This window comes from Molossus molossus, unplaced genomic scaffold (assembly GCF_014108415.1).
Source record: "Molossus molossus isolate mMolMol1 unplaced genomic scaffold, mMolMol1.p scaffold_m16_p_7, whole genome shotgun sequence".
Taxonomy (NCBI): domain Eukaryota; kingdom Metazoa; phylum Chordata; class Mammalia; order Chiroptera; family Molossidae; genus Molossus; species Molossus molossus.
Window position 1 is genome coordinate 10043561 of NW_023425401.1, and position 15683 is coordinate 10059243.

The following is a 15683-nucleotide window of genomic DNA, read 5'->3' on the forward strand; positions in this document are numbered from 1 at the left end:
CTCCCTCCCTCCCTCCCTCCCTCCCTCCCTCCCTCCCTCCCTCCCTTCCTTCCTTCCTTCCTTCCTCTTTCTTTTTCTTTCTATCTATCTATCTATCTATCTATCTATCTATCTATCTATCTATCTATCTATCTATTCCATCCATCCATCCATCATAGTAGGGCTGTAGCATCGGTATTATAGGCAATGACATTAATTTAGAATAGTCCTATTATAATCATGTCCTCTATCATTTAGGCCAAGGAGAAGGCATGCATTTATACTTTGGGGTATTTGTTCATAGCCATTTAAAATAGTTGTCTTTCACTTATGACCTAGAACAGTGAAATGTATGCCTGGAGAAATCCTAACAAGTATCTCTAAAATAACATTTGTTTGTGTTTAGTATTTCCTCATTATTAAAAACCAAAGCAGCAGAACCCACCTATAAGCCCCATGGAAATTGTACTAGACATTTACCACTTTTATTCTTTTCCAGTTATTTATTTTTTTTCTATTTAGCTTTTTATCATTCTTACTGTTGCTTACCATATCACATTGTTGTTTTTGTAGAAGGTTGACTCTCTAGGGAGGCAGCTGTGGGAGAGTTTCTGGGACTCAGCCAAGCTTCTCTGAGCTTGGGTGATAGGCTATCAAAAAAAATCAAACTCAAGAAAAATTAAAAAAATGTTTACAGATATTTTTAAGCCCAGTGCCAGATTCTTATGAAGCCACCTCATAGATGCTCAACTTGTGATCTGGGAATAAACATTATGACCTGTAAACACATTTTAATTAAATTAAATTAATTAATTAATTAATTTATTTATTTTATTTTTGTTACAGATGTTTCTCCTTTTTTACCCCATTGACACCCTCCTCCTCATCCCCCTGCCCCATCCCCGGCTTAGATGTCCATGTCCATTTGTTATGCATACATGCATGTAAGTTCTGTGGTTTATCTCTTCCCTCTCCCCACTACCCACTCTTCTGAGGGTTGTCAATCTGTGCCCTACTTCCATGTTTCTGGGTCTACCCTATTCCTCAGACTGTTATGTTCATTATATTCCACAAATAAGTGAGATCATGTGGTATTTGTCTTTTTCTGCTTGGCTTGTTTCACTTAGGATAATACTTTCCAGGTCCCTCCATGTTGTCTCGAAGGATAAGAGATCTTTCTTACCGCTGCATAGTACTCCATTGTGTATATGTACCACTGCTTTTTTATCCATTCGTCTACTGAAGGACACTTGGGCTGTTTCTAGATCTTAGCTATTGTAAATAGTGCTTCTATGAACATGGAGGTACAAATATTCTTTCTGATTGGTCTTTCAGGCTTCTTAGGGTATATTCCTAGAAGTGGGATCACTGGGTCAAATGGAAGTTCAATTTTAAATTTTTTGAGGTAACACCATATTGTTTTTCATAGTGGCTGCATCAGTCTGCATTCCCATCAGCAGTGTACTAGAGTCCCCTTTTCTCCACACCCTCGCCAACACTTGTTGTTTGATGATTTGTTGATGGTGGCCATTCTGACACATGTGAGGTGATACCTCATTGTTGTTTTAATTTGCATCTCTCTGATGATTAGTGATGTTGAGCATTTCTTCATATGTCTCTTGGCCATTTGTATATCCTGTTTGGAGAGGTGTCCATTCAGCTCCTCTGCCCATTTTTTCATTGGGTTCTTTGTCTTCCTTTTGTTGAGTTGTATGAATACTCTTTGTGTTTTGGAAATTAACCCCTTATCTGATGTATCATTGGCAATGATGTTTTCCCATACAGTGGGTTGCCTTTCCATTTTGATGGTTGATTCTTTTGCTGTGCAGAAGCTTTTGAGTTTGATGTAATCCCATGTGTTCATTTTCTCCTTTGTTTCTGTTGCCTTAGGTGATGTATCAGTGAAAATTCTGCTGTGTATGATGTCTGAAATTTTGTTGCCTACATTTTCTTCTAGAATTTTTATGGATTCATGGGTCACATTTAAGTCTTTTATCCATTTTGAGTTTATTTTTATGTACGGTGTAAGTTGATAGTCTAGTTTAATTTTTTTGCATGTAGCTGTCCAATTTTCCCAATACCATTTATTAAAGACGCTGTTTTTACTCCATTGTATGCTATTGCCTCCTTTGTCAAATCAAATATTAATTGAGCATAGTGTCTTGGGTCCATTTATGGGTTCTCTATTCTGTTCCACTGGTCTATATGCCTGTTTTTGTGCCAGCACCAGGATATTTTGATTATAGTCGCTTTGTAGTATAACCTGATCTCTGGTATTGGGATTCTACCTACTTTGTCTTTTTTTTTTTTTTTCAAGATTGCTGTGGCTATTCGGGGACCTTTTTGGTTCCATATGAACTTTTGAAGTATTTGTTCTAGTTCTGTGAAATATGTTGTTGGTATTTTGATAGGAATTTCATTGAATCTATAGATTGCTTGGGTAATATGTACATTTTAATGATGTTAATTCTTCCAATCCATGAACAATGTATGTGCTTCCACTTTTTTACATCTTCCTCTATTTCTTATTTCAATGTCCTGTAGTTTTCTGAAAATAGGTCCTTTACTTCTTTGGGTAAGTTTATTCCTAGGTATCTTAATTTTTTTGCTGCGATGGTAAATGGGATTGTTTTTTTCAGTTTCTCTTTCTGTGAGTTCATCATTGGTGTATAAGAATGATGTTGATTTCTTGACGTTAATCCTGTTACTTTGCCAAATTCATTTATTAAATCTAGTAGATTTTTGATGGAGTATTTAGGGTTTTCTATGTACAATATCATATCATCTGCAAATAATGACAGTTTCACTTCCTCCTTTCCAATTTGGATCCCTTTTATTTTTTCTTCCTGTCTGATTCCTGTGGCTAAGATGTCCAGTACTATGTTAAATAAGAGTGGCGCAAGTGGACATCCCTGTCTTGTTCCTGTTCTTAAGGGAAATGCTTTTAATTTCTGCCCATTGAGTATGATGTTGGCTGTAGGTCTTTCATATATGGCCTTTATTATGTAGAGATATGATCCCTCTATTCCCACATTGCTGAGTGTTTTTATCAGAAATGGATGCTGGATTTTGTCGAATGCTTTTTTAGCATCTATTGATATGATCATGTGGTTTTTATTCTTCATTTTGTTTATGTGGTGTGTCACATTTATTGATATATGAATATTGTACCAGCCTTGCATCCCTGGGATGAATCCTACTTGGTCATGATGAATAATTTTTTTGATGTATTGCTGGATCTGATTTGCTAGTATTTTGTTCAGGATTTTGGCATCTATGTTCAGCAGGGATATTGGCCTGTAGTTTTCTTTCTTTGTAGTGTCTTTTTCTGGTTTTGGAATTAGAATTATGCTGGCCTCATAAAACGAGCTGGGAAAGCTTCCTTCTTCTTGAGTTTTTTGAAATAGTTTGAGGAGAATGGATGTTAGTTCTTCTTTGAATGTTCGGTAAAACTCCCCCGTGAAGCCATCTGGGCCTGGGCTTTTGTTTGCTGGGAGAGTCTTGATTACCTTTCCAATTTCCTTAGTTGTTATTGGTCTGTTCAAATTTTCTATCTCTTCCCGGTCCAGTTTTGGGAGACTGTGTGTTTCTAGAAATTTGTCCATTTTGCTTAGATTGTCAAATTTGTTGCCATATAATTGTTCATAGTAGTTGTTAATGATCTTTTGTATTTCTGTAGTATCAGTTGTTACTTCTCTTTCATTTCTGATTTTGTGTATTTGGGTTCTCTCTCTGTTTCTTGGTGAGTCTAGCTAAGGGTCCATCAATCTTGTTTATCTTTTCGAAAAACCAGCTCTTTGTTTCATTGATTCTTTGAATTGTGATTTTGGACTCTATGTCATTTATTTCTGCTCTGATCTTTACTATTTCCTTCCTTCTACTTGATCTGGGGTTTTCTTTTTGTTTGCTTTCTAATTCTTTAAGTTGTGTGGTTAGATACTCAATTAGAAAATTTTTCTTGTTTCTTGAGGTAGGCCTGTAGTGCTATGAACTTCCCTCTCATAACTGCTTTCGCTGCATCCCATAGATTTTGTGTTGTTGTGTGTTCATTTTCATTGGTTTCCAGGAAGTTTTTAATTTCTTCCTTGATCTCCTCTGTAACCCATTCATTGTTTAATAATATGCTATTTAGCCTCCATGTGTTCAAATGTCTTTGCATGTTTTTATTGCAATTGATTTCTAGTGTCATGCCATTGTGATCTGAGAAGATGCTTGATATGATTTCAATCTTCTTGAACTTATAGAGATTTAGTTTGTGTCCTATCATGTGGTCTATCTTTGAGAATGTCTCGTGCACTTGAGAAGAATGTGAATTCTGTAGTTTTGGAGTGTAATTCTCTGTAGATATCTATTAATTCCATTTGGTCTAGTGCTTCATTTAGAGTCTCTGTTTCCTTGCTAATTTTTTGTCTAGAGGGTCTATCCAGTGGCATCAGCGGGGTGTTGAAGTCTCCTTCTATGATTATATTGTGATTGATTTCTTCTTTGAAATCCTCCAGAAGATTTATAATATATTTTGGTGCTCCTATATTGGGTGCATATATGTTTATCAAGGTTATGTCTTTCTGTTGGATAGATCCTATCAATATTATGTAGTGGGCTTCTTTGTCTCTAATTATGGCCTTCATTTTGAAATCTATTTTATCAGATATGAGTATTGCTACCCCAGCTTTTTTTTCCTTTTCCATTTGTTTGGAAGATTTTTTTCCATCCCTTCACTTTCAACCTATGTGAGTCTTTTGTTGTGAGGTGGGTCTCTTGTAAACAACATATAGATGAGTCATGTTTTCTTATCCAATCAGTACCTCTGTGTCTTTTTATCGGAGCATTCAGCCCATTTACATTTATGGTAATACTTGATATGTACTTATTTATTGCCATTTTTGTTTAGTGTGGTTATATTTTTCTTCCTATTTCTTCTACTAATTACAGCAGTCATCTAAAAATTTTTTGCAGTGCTGGTTTGGTGCTAATGTATTCCCTTAGCCTTTTTTTTTTTTTTTGTCTGCGAAGTTCTTTATTTGACCTTCTATTTTGAATGTAAACACATTTTTAGAGTCAGGTCATGTTAACTCAAACTTGATGCTTCTTCTTAAGTCAATTATCTGTAAACCAAATGGTTGGGCAGCATCTCCACTTCCCTGCGGCAGGACATGGGAGGGGTGGGATAAACCAGGCCGCACGCTGTAAACCTCCGTCTCCTATTTCTCCGAATCAAGTTGCTGACACACCCTTCGTTATTCACCCTCTCAGAGTAGATACACTTCCGTGAATTTGTACAACCGCACACGTCAGGGTTCAGAGCCCCGTGGCTGCCCCTTTGTGAGATGGAAGGTGAGGGGATGGCCCTTGCTTAGATCCTTTCCTGGGTGCATATACTTTCCATTTTGGTTCTTCAGTCACTCGTAAAAAGGTAGGTGAGTTGAACTACTTTTTGTGGCTCCAAAGAGCCAGCATAGATTTGCAATGAATGGAATTCAAAGCAGCATAACAAAAAATACTCATGTAGCTCATTTAAACACAGGGTGGCTTCTTACACTTTGTCTTAGGGTCCTCATTTTCATGTACATCGTAGTCGTACCCAACTTGAGTTTAAAATGCTTCTGCAGTTTTAGTTGATATTGAAAACAAATACACAGACCCCACAACACAGCAAAGCAAGTATAGGACATTTGGAGGTCAGCAGAGGAGGTGTGGAAGGAGAGGGACAGACCTGATTTACAAACCCTGTCGCAGCAAGTCCAGAGCAGGTGCGCGTTCTCTGGGATATTAGTCCCACAGAAAGCCACCCATCGTGAGGCTATTCCTTTATAGGGAATATAACATTTTGACATGTCACACTTTGCCATTGGATAAAATAAAAGTCATTCTACTTATGATTTTCTTTTTAATGTCATGAAAGCCAAAATTAGAAAAAGGATGAAGCGTGACTTCCTACTCATCATTACGCCTATATCTGTCCCATCCACCTCATGCTTATTCAATTCACTTCCTTTCAATTAAAATATTAAATATTTGTTGTGCATATGCGGTGTGTCAGGCATTGCACACCCTGCAAGAAGAGTTAGAAAGATAAGTAAGATATGTTTCCCCCTTGGCAAGGAGTCTGGGGTGGAACTTCCTGCTACTGATAGCTACGGTGCTCGGTGCCGTGGGTGAGTGCGCGGAGAGATGCATGAGCAGAAGTCACTGGAGACAGCATGTGTGTTTGGGAAGGCTAGGGACACTCACTCAAGCCACAGACCCAGCTCCAAAATTTTTCCTCTTATTCCTTTACTCTTGTTTGTACTCCATGACCTTGAACACAGGCACAGATAAAATTTACAAGCTTCCTTTACTTACCTCTTCCCTCCATCCCTTGCCCAAAGGTGGAGGAGGACAGGAGATCCACTCCACCACCTCTCTCATGAGCAGTGACTAGAAAGGGAAGACCATTTCCTCCCAGAGGCCCTGGGGTGCCATCAACACCCTGGATGGCCCTCTTTCCATCTCTGGGACCCAGCAGTCTGGACAGTGGGCCTTTGCTAACCCAGGCTGACTGACAGAGGAGACACATTTTCCTTGTTGGCCAATTGAGGTGCACTGGGTGTAACAGCCATTCTGTCAGCCATCTCCAGGTGTCTGCCCCTGGATTCTTTCCAACCAGTCTGCCATCTGTTTAAAAATTAAACTAACCTTATATAATCATAACAAAATAGGGTTTGACATTTGAGGACCTGGGGACATCTCTTAAGGTCGTTAATACTATGATGCCATCTAAAAGGAGTCTTATTGCATAGGACCCCCAGCTTCCGATGCCAGGGCCAGAGCACCGAGGAGTCCTGTGTGGCAGAGCCCATGGGGCCAAGCCGTGTGTAGACCATCAGACACAATGGACATTTTCCAGTTCTTGATTTTGGCTTGTGCTTCATTTTTCCCTCGCTGGCAAGTTCCATCAGTGCAACGGGCAATTTCCCTCGCTGGTAATTCTAGTATCGGAGTAACGTGACTGGTTGGAAGTTTTTCTTTTTTCTGTTATTTCTCCCTAATGGGCGAAGGTGCTAATGGAGGGTAAATACACCAAGAGCAGCATGAAGAAAGAGGGCGGGATCAATGGCCCCTGGAAATTCGAGACGTGACAATAATTACGATAGGTCAGAAAGGGCTCTCACATCTGTGTAGATGCCGCTGTTCTTCATCCTAAAGTCCCCTGTCCCTTGGGAACCCAGCACTGGCGGGCACACGGTCTAACCGCGAGACACCGTGATCTGCATGCCTCACACGAAGGGGAGGCAAAACCACAGGCGCTCTTGTTTGTCTGCCTGCTTTTAAGAAATTCTGCCCTCGCCCCTGGAGGTTACATGTGATGGAGCAGGCCAGTGAGAAAGATCCAATGTCGTCTATTTCCATTCACTTCGTTCCGTTTCGTCTTTGTCTTCTTTCTCCCCACCTCACTCTGGGTCCAGTAGAGAACTCAGGTGATTTACCCATCTGCACAATGAACTCAGTGGGGACCCATCTCGCTGGAAATGCTTCTGGGAAGCTTCTGAGGGTGAGGCAAACATTCTGGGAGGGGAACATTGCTTTTGGTACTGAGATGGGTGGGATTAGATGAATCTGACTTCTGACCTCTGAGGCCGATGAACTAGACGTGGCCGTCACTGTCGTCTTGATTGCAAAATAAGGTGTCTTAATAGCCATATTGCACGGACCAAATGTTTTCTAATCTAGTTCCAAGCAATCATTAAGGTTTCCAACGTGACCCTTGTTTACAGTTCTCCCCTGAGATCTCCCCTTTATGAACAGAGCGACTGTGTTACAAAGGAGACAGCCATGACTAGTATTGAAATGTTTAAGTGACTCCCTTTCCCCCCCATTTTTTTTTTTTTTTTTTGCCCCTCAGACCTTCTTCTCCTCAGACCTGGAGGGTGGAGAAGGGGGGGAAAGGCAGCATTGACACTTTTCTTTTTCTTTTTCTTTTTTTCAGATTCAGAAGAGTAAAACACAGCTCCCAGGCAATAAGAGAGGCTGCCAGTCTTGCGTCATTTTAGCTGAGCTTCTTCTCCTCCTTCTCCTCCTTCCACAAAGACCCTATCGGGGGATGGTGTCCAACTTTCAAAAACAGCCCCCCACACGTGGCCTGGTCTCATGCCATCTCCTCCCAGGAGATGTCTCGCTGGGAGCCGGTTTGGGGTCTTAGAACTCTGGGGGATCCCCCTGCCCCTGAGCAAACAAAACAACTTGAGATTTTGCACAAACAGAACGAAAACATGAAGGGACTTCCGCAAAATGTGCTAATGCCCTGGCTGTCACGGCACCGTGTGGCCCGATGAGAACGGACATCCTGGACACGCCGAGAAAGGCCTGGAAAAGCCACGCGCACAGCAATGGCCACTTTACTCCCGTCAGTGCTGTTACCTTCAGTGGCGGGTTTTTGCACAGGCTGCCGAGGGTGGAGACAGCCAAGGCGGCTTCCCTCGGTCTCCGGTTGTTCCTCTCCTGAGTCATGGTCTCTATTGTCCAGTCCCCCTTCAGACTTAGACATTGTTCCTGAGATTTCCTTTTCATTAATATAATAGGAAATTCTGTTGGGTTTATATATATAAAAAAAACCAAAAGGAGATTTTTCCTATAGCAATCTGTATTTGATGCTTCATTTACCTGTGCATTCATTCATAGGAGCCCGGGTGTTTCAGCTGATGACCGTGTTGTTTAGATGGAAACCTGGTGTTTACACTGTGCAGCATCCATAACTAAGTGGTTATTGGAATTCTGACCACTGGCTGGTCTTCTTTTGGAGATCTAGGCTTTGACTTACTGCTCTTCTTTCTATTCAGGGAAGTGCTGGGGGCATTTGTTTAAGGAGATGTGGAAGATAATTCTTTTCATTTTAGTGAGCCTTTAGACACACCAGATAGGAGATGATTCATAGCACCAACCGAAAATAAGGCATAGCCTGCAGAGAGAATAAAGACTCAGCCCCCCGAAACCAAGTCAAAATGGAGATCCAGTGGGATGCTAGTGAAGTCGTTTCATGGGCCTAAACGGTGTGATTTGGATGAAACTGATTCCTAAGACGTGATTGTGGTTCACAAAGGAGTATGTGAGTCCCACGCAAGGGGGCGTCGCATGGGTATGTGAAGAGTGGGGTTCTGATGGGAAGAGGGAGCTCGTTGCTACCCTAAGGGTTTTCCCCATTGAATATTCATTTCTGCACTGCAAAAAGCACAAAGGCAAGCATTTTAAAAAATCCTCTCACTACTAAGGTAAAATGTTGGTATTTCTTCAGGCGGAAGTAGGAGACTATGAATGTCTACCAGGCCTTTGCTCGCTGAGACGTTCCCCAGCAGGAGGCGCTGGCGTGCTCTGCGGCCGGCAGGCCCTGTCCCGCTGGTACTGGAACGGGGTTCTTCGCACAGCCTTACGGTCCGCCGGGGCAGCACACACGTTTTTCTGGGGCTCCCCTGCCTTCCTAATAGTGGCCACAGTGAGCAGATTCAAGTCAGGGGCAGAGCAGGGCATAAATGGGTGAAACAAGCCATAGCTATCAGAGTTGTTGTGATAAATGGCAATTTGTCAGGGCCCTTGGTATCAGCGAGGCAGTAAGGGGCAGCGGGGACCATGAGGAATTAGTGTCCCCTCTCAAGGGAGCAGCTGCTAGTCAGCTATGGGATCAGTGCTGTGTAGGAATGGGGGTCCGAGGTAAATAATGAAGATTTTATAGGAACCTTCTCTAAAATTTTAAATATTGGCAACTAATTCAGAAACGTACAAACACTGTGCTGGTCAAAGAAAACTTGCTCATGACCTTCATTCAATCCATGACACATCAGTTCGCAAACTATGCTCTTAGAAGTGGTATGGTTTTGTATAGGGGTGGAATACATCCAACACATGTCAGTTCTTGACGTTGGAACCTGACCTTTTACCTCATTTCTATTCTGTATTTTTGTACATAGGCCTTTGCACCAATCATAATAGAAAGCCTACAGCTTCGCTTTTGTACTCTAATGAGCAAGACTAAACACTATTTGAAAAAAAAAAAAAGACATAGGAATATAGCCATTTTTTCCCCCTAGTACCAATGAGGGTGAAATGCTTTTCATTCGCTTCAAGTCATTAAATAGCTGAAAAAAGAATGGGAACAGAATTTCATTCAGTAGAGAAAGAACTTTGCTTGGAACCCTCAGTGTGGGAAAATAAAAGCTCCATGTAAGTTCTATTTTTAAACTAAAAAAAAAATGTTTGGAAAGGACATTGAGTAAAAATGGAAAAGGATCTATTTTTTTTTAAACATAAAATAATATGTTATTATGCTATGAACTGATACTGGGGGGGATAAAATATTAAAATAATGACTCCACGTCCGTATTGACCGGAAGGACAATATTTCTGACACTCTAGCTCACTGTCTATGGTCCTGTTCTCTTGAAACGCCTTCCTCCAAGTTGAGCCGCGATATGGGACACACACCCTTCCACTGCTCGGGTTATGGTAACCTACTCTGTGGCACATTGTCACCTAGACAGCAAGGGTTACACACTGGAATGAAGAATTGACTGGTATGTGGCAAAAGCGGTAAGGACATTCCCACCACTGACACACCGAGTCCTACATGTCCCTGGGTGACAAGTGACAAATGGAGCTTGGGTCCCCATTTTACCAAACAGCTCTACATTCAAGCTCTGTTGATGGGGTATGTTTCAGTGGCATAATGACCCACCTCAGGGAGGTCTTTGTTCCATCTTTTATGCAAACCGACCTTTCTTGGGTTATGAGCCCTACCAAATAGCTTATGGTAGCACACAAGAGACTCATTGCTAACCCATTAAATTCAAATGGAGTTTCTTCCACTGTCCATTTCATTCTTGGAGCTTCTGAAAACCACTGAAAACATCTGAGAGCATCCCATTAAGGACCTAGTGTACTTAAACAATGAAATGATATCCAAACATCTCAGAGCCAAAGAATAATCTGTGAACCTGTTCACTCCATTTGCAGAATCAAAGCCATTATATTCTATTTCCCACCTGGAACCGTGCCTTTGGTAAATGTGAAAAGTAAAAAATAAAGAGCAACATTCATGCAGGATGGGAGGCAGCAGACAAAGGATGGAAGCTAATTTTTTGACCCGTATTTGGGGAGTAAAGATACTGGTTTATTAGTATCACTCCTGTCATCGATCACCTTTCTTTAGATGTATGTATGGATGGATGAATAGATGGATGGCCGGGTAGAGATAGATAGATAGATAGAATAAATATTTTTTCTATTCCTAACCTGTGATCAGAGACTTACCTGACAGAAACTACTTCATAACATTTTCCATGGAGTATGGAGGAAAACAAAAGAAAAAAAGCACAAAAATCTTTTTCTCATAATGAGATAGAGAAAATTCTGAGAGTAAAGCTAATGCATGTAGTATTATGTCCCAAATAGAGGGGATTTAGGGAATCCAGGAACATTTTTTTCCCCAAGATCCTCACGCTCCACCAGGAATCGCAGCGGGCTCCCCACAGTGCCTGACACGCAGCCGTCAGGAGGCACACACAGGATCGCCACCCCGCCCCCCCGGTCTCCACTATCCACCTGCGAGTGCAAACTACGTCCAAACTTACCTGAAAATGTATTCAGCATCTTCCATATGCCAAGCATATTGCTGAAGGCTTATGTCCCAAGTATATGAAGATCCACCCTAGTGACACAGTAGCTTTTCATAAGGGATGGGAAATTGCAGGTCGTTTAGGGAAAATTGTCAGAGCCAAGTTTATGAAAGATAAAAAATTCTCTATGGCTTTTGGATTTAAGAAAGACAACAACAAACACAAAACAAGATTTATCTGAAGATGCTCTTCCAAAAAGGATGATGAGGGGAATCTTTCTGAAATACCAGTGGATTTTTTTTTTTTTTAAATTCAAGTTGAAACATTTAAAACCCCAAATGGACTCCCTTGGAGCAAAGAGGAGAGTCCGTGTGTGCAGCGTGGGGGAGCGTTGCCCACTTTTGCTCTGCCAATATTACGGTGAGCATTTTACTGAACCACAGTAAAATTGGACATTAAAGAACATAATGTTGCAATAATGATGTTATATTGGATCTTACGTGTGAATAAAGGGGAAAGTAATACTCGTCATTCATCAACACTGATCCATGATTAAAGGCCCCATTATCATTTAGAAAATGAACTTAATGGGAAACTTGTAATGAACAGCACACTATTTCTATGAAATATCCCTCGAGAACCCAGAGATGCATTACCTGCCAAGTTCAGATTTCAGTCCTTAGGGTTTCTTCTCATCAAAGGCACTGGTGGCACAGAGGTGACATCAGGGTTGGAATGAAAACAGCCATCTAGGACATTAGGCAGAGTTCATCTGATAAGCGAACCTGGGTCCAGGGAAGTTATAAAAATGGGGAGTGGTCCTCTGGATGTTCTCATTGGACGTTTGTACAAAACCAGTGCTCCCCTGGGAAAGTCTGCACTAAACAAGAACTGTTCCAGAGAAGGAGCATTTTGTTTTACATTAAACAAGAGTGGGGTGCCGTGGGAACCAGACTGAGACATTCATGAAAGTCAATTCCCACACTATTCATTCCTGATTATTTGCACCAAAGCCTCCCACCTCACCCGGTTTTCTTTAAAATATCAGCAGGTGTATTTGAAATGAATTTACATTTGTTCTGGTTTTCGTGCCCAAGTGGGAATGGATTGAACACTGGCCTTGGCTGGCTTCCCCAGATGAACTTGGGCGCAGCCTGGACTGACCCAGGAGAAGCAGGGGGTAGTGTGTGGGCCCTTTTGGCTCGGTCAGGACACACTGACTCTGTCTCCCTGGAGGAGACCTCACTGTCTCCAGGGTAAGTGTTGGCTGTAGTGGGCTGGTTGGTGCCAGGGTAGAGGCTCTTGGCTTTGTCAGACACGATTCCTTAACCTCACCCATGAACCTTCATGGGAGCTGACTTCTGACCTGCAAAAGCATTTCTCATTCATGTATGGTGCAGGATAACTCACTTAAATAAAGCCCATTAAAACCCAATGGCTTTGGAATGGCACGTCACTATAGTCTTTGCTTCTCTGTCATGATGTATCTTGGGGTGGGGATTTGTGTACTACTGTCCTTGTCTTTGGGTGTATGTGTGATGGTACAAAAATATGGTCACATACCCGAATACTTAGACGAGTAAAGACCATAGGTATTGCCCAGTAACTGGTTCTCGAGATAGAACTGTAGAGTGTACATTTTCCTTTGTTGTTGCTTTGATGATATTTTTATACAATTTTATATGCTGTACAGAGTTTTAAAACATATTTGCTATTTTTGTCGTCGAGCTCAGTTAGGTTTTTATCAGCTCTGGTGCCCACTGTGCAGCCAATTCCTCCCCTCGCCTGAGTTAAGGGTCCCCCCTCTCTCATACCCTTCCTTCGACCTTTCTCTTCTTTCCTTCTCATATTTGTGCCTTTCTGCAAATTCCTTCTTTTGCCTCTGTCCAGGCAAGCCATTTGCTGCAGTATCGTTTTAGCACATGGAAACACTGGATGATGGGCACAAACCACCTTGTCCCAGTGTCATCCACAGGGAGTGTTGGGTAGGAGCTGACAGGGAGGAGGGAACAGATCGGGGAGAGGAAGCAGGGAAAGGGAATCCTTGTGGGAACTCAGTTTCCCAAAGCGAGATGCGTCGCTTCGAGGCTAATACATTGTTCTCATCTTCCTCCGTGCAGAGCATGGTTTGTGCTGTTGCAGGGTTTTCTCAGGATGCTGGGCCCTCACCAGGGGGTGCACACTCTCCTAATAAAGCACTGGCCATATGTGAGTGGGTAACTCGGCTCATTGCAGCCTTAGATCTTGCTGCTGTTCAGCTGGATTTGTGGGAGCTGTCTGGATAAATGTCAAAATGTGTAACAAGATTCAAGAGGGAGGCCGGCAGAAACCAAACCCCAAACCTCAATTCAAATCATGCCAAGCGAACAGTTCTTCAGAGGACTGAGAAGGGGTTTCTGGATATTCCCAGAGTGCTCCTCTGCGAGGGAAGATGGGGAAATGGACTCGTCTCTATTTTATGGCAGCGAAAGAATGTACTTCCATGATGTGAAATATGTTTCAAGAAGATAAAAGGCAGGTTGCAACTTGCATTTGTATGTCAACGAGCAAGAGAATGGCCGTTCATTGTGAACAGGAATGTTTTGTTCCCTATGATGCTGGTTTGTCCTCAAACTATTCAAATGCCATAGCGTCACATCTCCAAATGCAGAAATAAATCCTAGGGATTCGTGTAAAACAGAGTGTGCTAACCTGCTCTCAATGAATTGTGTGTTGTTGTAAATCTTTCTTGCACAGAGGAGGCTGACAGTTCCTCGATGTATACTTTCCCCCCAGCAACCAGTAATGAATAAGTACTTGTATGTTCTTCTGATTACCAAATAAAAACAATGATTTAACCTGATGATTGGAATCCTAACAATGAAAAGGCTGTTCTCGTAATGTTTTGCATTGTCTATGTTCTGTCCCCGATATGGGGCTGTCCAACCTTACTCAACAATCCATCTCTTCAGTTGTCCTCCAAACACCACATAATACTCAGTGCTTTTGCCCGCACACTGGAAGCTAGGCACAGGGTATCATGTCTCATATGATCTTTTTTGAGGTGGATGGGTGATCAGAAGCTCCTTGGAGGTATATGAAATGTTGGCATTCATGGAGTTAGACTGGCTTCCATATGTTCGATTTCCTTCCGGGTACCATGATATTATGGTTTTATGGTCCTGTGATGCTAGTTTCTGAATTCCACACATTTTTCTTTCTTTCTCCTTCTCTTGAAAGGGCCACCTGGCAATATTTTCCTTCTCTCCAGCCAAGAACATAAGGAATCCGACCAGGGAATGGTCCTTACTCCTGTTTGTGGGCATAAAAGTAGTTTACATACTGGGTGGTTGCCCCCCCCCTTTTTGATGTTAGAGAGAGAGGAAGGGAAAAGGAGAGAGATGGAAATGTTGATGAGAGAGAACATTGATTGGCTGCCTCCTGCATGTCCCCCACTGGGGATTAGGCCCACAACTGGGCATGTGCCCTGACTGGGAATCAAACCAGCGACCTCTTGGTGCACGGGTGGATGCTCAGTCACTGAGCCACACTGTCCTGGCCTGGCTTGCCTCCTTCACTAGGGACTCCCCCAGTGGTGAGGTGCATATCACACAAATACTACCATCTTACCTGGGCCACCAGGTGCATTGCTTCCGTGTAGTAACTGCACTGATTGTCATTCTGACAAAGGGGGCTGTGATGTTCCTCCAAAGCAGCTGTGCTTACCATGCATTAAAATGTCTTCTCTGATCCCTGGCCGGTTTGGCTGAGTGGTAGAGCGTCGGCCTGCGGACCAATGAGTACATGCCAATGATTCCGGTCAAGGGTACATGCCTTGGTTGCTGTTGGTCCCTGGCTCTGGTCGAGGTCGTGTGGGAGGCAACTGGTCGATGTGTCCCTCTCATGTGAATGTTTCTCTCTCTCCCTCTCTCTCCTTCCCACTCTATCTGAAGATAAATAGAAAAATGTCCTCGGGTGAGGATTAAAAGAAATATTTTCTTTCGGAAAGAAAAAACAGTACTTACTTTGAAAAATATCGAGAAGTATATAAAATTAGAATCACTTGTAATTTCCCATCCAAGGACTGTTACCGTCATCTCTTTACTGTATTTCCTTACGGTCTTCTGCTCTGCATTTTACACT

General features: G+C 42.2%; 1 protein-coding gene across 1 annotated transcript in view; it reads left to right on the top strand.

Annotated features, from left to right (window-relative positions):
* The window catches only part of PDE1C (phosphodiesterase 1C), a 393209-nt gene that overhangs the window by 357900 nt on the left and 19626 nt on the right, over positions 1 to 15683 (top strand). The gene's annotated exons all lie outside the window — the stretch shown is intronic.